This window comes from Seriola aureovittata, chromosome 18 (assembly GCF_021018895.1).
Source record: "Seriola aureovittata isolate HTS-2021-v1 ecotype China chromosome 18, ASM2101889v1, whole genome shotgun sequence".
Lineage (NCBI taxonomy): Eukaryota > Metazoa > Chordata > Actinopteri > Carangiformes > Carangidae > Seriola > Seriola aureovittata.
Window position 1 is genome coordinate 18,744,903 of NC_079381.1, and position 6,000 is coordinate 18,750,902.

Genomic DNA, 6,000 nt, shown 5'->3' on the forward strand with positions numbered 1-6,000 from the left:
TAATACGCACTGATAAACTTTAATTATTTCACTTGAAAACAGACATTTCAGTACTCACATCCTGGAAGAACACCACCCCCCCCCCCCCCCCCCCGCCCCCCTGCCTATCAGCCTTTTTGAAGACTGATAGTCATAAATTGTTTATTAATCCTGTATAGGACATTAGGTAAGATATGCTCCTAGCTGGAAAATAGGTCCATTACTGTGTAACTGCATACGAGGTGGAGGGGCAAAGAGAAGAGAGAGAGAGAGACAGAGAGAGAGAAAAAAGAGCCTTAAAAGGTTTTCCTATTGCATCACTTAGCTTATATTTGTGAGAGCAGCCTGGCAAGAGAGAAAGAAAGAGCAACACAAAAACAGCAAGAGCAAACAAGGGAGCTGTGAGCTGTAGGTAAAAATCCAGGATAGGTACGATTTTTTTCCACCATTGTCGACATGACCTCTATTGCATGTTTGTGCTGTGGCCCGGTGGCCTGCTTCTCCCAACTGACACAATGAAGACAGACGAGCTGCTCTGAGATCTGCTCTCTGCGCTCTGCTTTGTGCATTTTTTTTTTTCTCTCAGAGGCTTTTCTGTCTTTTCTTCTGACTCTTACAAACCTGCATGGACTACATTAAAAAAAAATGTGTCGGGGGGGGGGGGAGGGGTCGTGTTTCTGCACACTCTTGTGTACAGCTGTGCTTTACTGTGCACACTGGGATGTGAAGAAAAACAAAAGATCAAGAGAAAAGCACATGATCCGGTTACTGACATAATTAGTATCCTCTATCAGTGTATGTCTATCTCCACAGACACTAGTGCCCATCTAGTAATAGTGTCCACTCATGATGATGTCATTTGAGTACATGTATATGAAGAGGAAATTATGTGGAAAAACTGTTTCCCTCTTGCTTGATCAATCATATTTAACTTGGATCAAGCTCCATGTGTTATTAATGCCTCAGATAATCAACCTGTAATGTAGGCTACATAATGAATGAATGTGAGTCATTGGCTTTGAGTAATGAAGTGAGGATGTACTTCACACTCCAAGGAAGTAGCTGGGCACCAAGTATAGCTTTTGATTCATGTGTTTGGCCTACTCCAGGCCCATTGGGACTGACTACAGAGGACCATTAGTTTTGTTGTCATTGCTAACTGCATCACACATGAGACTTTGCTACATAGAGAGAATATTGCTTTTCCAATTTCACTCTCTTTTCGATATTTGGACTCCTGATACACAATGAGATCATTGATTTTCACTCACACCTTAAAATAATCCGGAAAACCTTGCTAGTAAGGACAAATTGAAAACAGACTGTATCAACAGTGTTTCATTTTCCCTCCCAGCTCTTTCATGTCTGTCCATCAGCGGCTCATTCCACCCACTCAATCTCATCACTTGTCAAAACATTTTGCTGACTGCGGTGGTCCGGGTAATAACCTTTGTGGGGTGATGCAGTTAATATCAAGTGGACTTGAGAATTCATACGTATTGAAAATCAATGTCTATAATAATGAAAACTTATTGCCACTCCCGGTGCATTCTGTATGGAGCACAACAAATGAACTGACCCAGTGTCAAACACATCAACGATCCTTCATGACACCTGAAATGATTCGACCACTCACTCACTCATTCACTCACTGTTTACTGGAGCTCTGAAAAACAAAATGAGACCAATAACACAAATACTGCAAAGATGAAAGGACGACTTATCTTCGCTGATTTTATTTTGTTTGCAAAATTTTCAGTTTTCACAAGGAATAAAGAAACGCACAAAAAAAAGAAGCTTGTCTTCAAGTTTGACAGGACCAGAAAAAACAGGGTGGGGAAAAATGTGAAACCTACACAGAAATATTCTTTACTTAACAAGTGTCGTAGATTTCAGCTTCCCTGTCACGTAAAGTAATAAGTTTCACAGGCTCTTGAACAGAAAAATCTTTGTAGCAAATATCATGACATAAAACTGGAATAAAATCACTATCCAAGTGAAAATTAGAGATGGCAGTACTCCCTGACTGGCCTATAATAGGGTTTTTATGTGCAGCCGTATAAAAAAGAAACGTAGTGATCTGTGAAAAAGGGAGAAAGGGAAGAAAAATTACAAAGCGCCTCCAAGGGCTTGTCTCGTTATTATTAGTTTTAGATGAAAAACACAAACGCTACCCAGGAGGCAGCGCCATGCAGCAGGCAGGCGTTCTCTGACATTTGAAGGGGTGGCGGATTGGGAGTGGGAGGGCTGGAGAAAGTAGCGAAACTGCACCATGAGCGATAAGAAGTTGGCAAATCACGGCTGGGACAACATTTTCTTCCCACACCACTGAGTCACGCAAGGGACTAACCCAATGACCAAAATGTCTCCTGAAGTCAGTGCTTATATTTTATAAATCATGATGTAAGATGGGTTATGGGTTCTCTTCCAGTATGGAGCTTTACTTTTTATATCAAAGAAATGTTTTTTTAAATAATGAATACATACAAACAAATCCCGGTTTTCACTGAGGCGTCCACACACACACAAATCATCCTCTTGTGTATATACTCTATATACAGCGTACTGTGTGTTGGATTTCCCTGAGTTTACCGAAGTTCCAAGAAGGCGTTCAAAAGTTGAAAAGTCTGCAGTCCTGAAAACTGTATGGCATTAACAGATGATGGATGCTCCTGATATCTTGCCTGAAGGCGTACTTTGCCAAACTCTTCGGAGAAGGCGGTTGCATCAGTCTCAGCTCTACCTGGAATGGTGAAGACAGGAGTACAGGTGAGCAACAACAGCCAGTGGGATAGAAGAAGGAAACAACAAAAAACAAAACAAAACAAAACAAACAAACAAAAAAAACTTTCAGGCTGTGTAGAGACAAACCTCAGATATTTCACAGCAGAGAAAAATGCCTAAACTTCAGTTGGTGATAACTTGGTCCAAGGGTTAAGTGAGTGGAAGAGTGGAGGTCAGCTTATTTAGCAGAGAGCCTCGGTGACAAAATTCTTATTTGTGAAGCAAACAAGCATCACAGAATCATTGCTATTCACAAACCAACTCATGCACTTGGTTATTTAACAAATATCCACAGGAAAACAGCACACAATCCACAGTCTCAGTCACTCAGATCCCACATAGGTTGTTATGCTGAGCTCTGTGCAGCAGGACAGCACCACCTGCATGCTAAGTGGTCAGTGGAGATTTTTGCAAGCATATATTGTTTCATCAGAATATCAAACGAACATAAGAGGCGAAGATGTGCTGTGCCAGCTCGCTCCTGGTTTAGTCTGCGAGAGTGACAGCACAGTTCTCAGCAATCCTCCGCTCATTTACACATGTCAGTCACGTCACTATGTGTTAAAACACAACAGAGTGTGTGGTACTAAGTGTCGACTGTGAGTTATTTTAGCCAGGGCAAAATATGGCAAAGACAAGCAGTTACAATTTTATTTTAGTGACTTGCATATAAATAACACTTATCCAAGGTAGAAAAAACAAACTGTGAGAATAAATGTGATGTTGATGACATTTATCTTCACACTAGTGTTTGTTATTGAAAATGGTACTGCAGCAGGAGAACCAATCACTCTTCCACATGAACGCCCTGACACACACCTGTAAACTGCCCAGTACAGCCACAGTCTGACCTTGTGTTTGCTGAGCAGCAGGTGGGGTAAGGGGCGTTGCTCAAGGGCACCTGAGTGATGGCAATGAGAGATTTGTCCTGCCACTTGGGTCACGAGCCAGCTTCTCTAACCTTTAAACCACAGCAGCCTAAAGCTAAAAAATATGACATTACAAGGAAAATTGGTTCAAGTTCAAAGGTTAAGAATATATTTCATTCCATAAATCAGTTGGCAATTAAAAAACAAACAACAATTTTAAAGGAGAGAGAACAAAACAGAAAAGAAAACATAGGCCATGGCTTTGCTCCTTGACATTTTGTAGACTATGTACCCCTGGGCCCAAATCAATGAAATGAAGTGTCCCTATAGGCAAAGCTGATGCATAGACTGCAGGTACAAGAACTGTTTTGACAGCTAATTCTAAGCATATGTACTACAAATAAGCAACAGGGTTCATTGTTCAACGTTTAGCAGTGCTACTCCTAATTAATTGAGTCTTCCCAGATAATTAAAGCATATTGACTCACCTTTAATCTTTAGCAAAGCAGTATGCACCACTATTATCCCATTCCCAGACAAACGTTGTCAGGTGAAGCTCAGATCTGGTAGGAGCAGAGATAAATGCTGGTTTGAACCAATTACATTCCTCTAAAAAACAAACTAGTCAGTGGGATTGTCACTGTTGACAAGGCGAGTCTGTGCAGAGCACTGAGTTTAGCTATAGATGGATCAAGAAAGACATGAGGGTTGCTGAAAGCAAAAATAATGTCACTGAAGCAGCGGTTCAACAAACATATTGAGGCTAAGCACAGTCCCATGTATGTCCATATGCTATTAGTGTACAGCATAGTCACACTGCACAAACATCACACCTACACACAGTCTCAGCAGATGAAATATGGACAAGCACCCATCAAACACTTACACTATTTCCAATTTACCCTTAGCACAAGTCAAACAGACGTGTGTGTGTGTGTGTGTGTGTGTGTGTGTGTGTGCGCGCGTGCCTTTCTAATATCTCAATTTAACAAAGGGAAATGTATGTGGTGTTGGAAATTGTGTGGTTTTTCAATTTGTCAGATTTTAATTGGAAAAACTGAATTGTGTTTTTCCTGTAGAGATGTTTTCCTATTTTCATAAAGGTTACTTGTTATAGTCACAAGTTATTTTTTACATTAATTCAGATTACTCTAAAATGAAGTGTGCATTTTTAGCAGCATTTTCTGAATCTTCCGAACCTGTATTTCAACAGTATGATTGCATTCGGATCTTAGGAAATTTAAGATCTTTGTCGGCTGCTTCTCATTTTTGTCTCATGACTGATTTTCAGGAAATGTAAAGACTCAATCAGAAAAAAAAATTGTCCAGATATGGGTTCACACTTGTCTTTGAACTTTCTTTGGGCAGCTTGTAACTCTGGCTGAAGTTAGAATGATTGATGCCCGCGTGTCTGATCATAAATCCATGTTTTTTTGAGGCCCTACCCTTCTCATCCCTCTACAAGTAAGCACAGTCTACTTCAGACATCCTGCACCTTCAACTAAGCCTCTTCCTGTGGATTTCATGAAGCTTTGGATGAACTTCAGTCCAGTTTCCTTGAGCATGCCACTGATGACATGACTCACATTTTAAAGTAATTCCCTCGTTTTATTTATTTATTTATTTGCATGTTCTATAGCTAAAATATCCAGGGAAGTTAAAAATTTGAAAGTTGATCTACCCAGTAGCCAGTAATTACTCCATGTCTCCCTATGTTTCCCCTTAAAGGACCTATTTGTAGGTTTTGCTATTGCTACGTAGCTAAAGTTAGCATTAACAGCTCTTTACTTACCAGTCTAGAAGAAACGTTGTGAGTTCAGCATCAAACTTCATTCTTTTACTCACTATGAGCTTTCTCCAGCAGTGGAAAGCAACACCAATGTTAATTCTTGTTTCTATCAGGTGTTGTCTTCTACTGAAGTTAGCATGCTAACCAGGTTTGCCCCAGCCTGCCTGACACAATGATGGCTGAAGCTCTTGTCAACAATCACCACCACTCACTCCTGGGAAGAAACCATGTTTGGTGGCAGAGAAAACATACTTATAGCCCCTTTAATGCCGCCATTTTGAACCAATCACTTCCTTAGCTTTAAGTTTAACAATTTCCTTTTTAAGCTGCTCTAGACAATTTTTTTTTTTTAACAATGGATCAGATGATTGAGTATTATGGGGTATTAGGGGCATTCGAGGTCAACTGTAGTGATGAACCCACTGATTGATTAACATGCTGTACACTTCTTGCAGAAAAGAGCTGAAAAATTACCAACATCCTGGTGAACATAGTGGAGACTCTAGCAGATATAGTATATCAAGATATATTTAAAAGGAGAGTGAATATTGAAATTAGACTTCCCAGGTAAACAAAAAC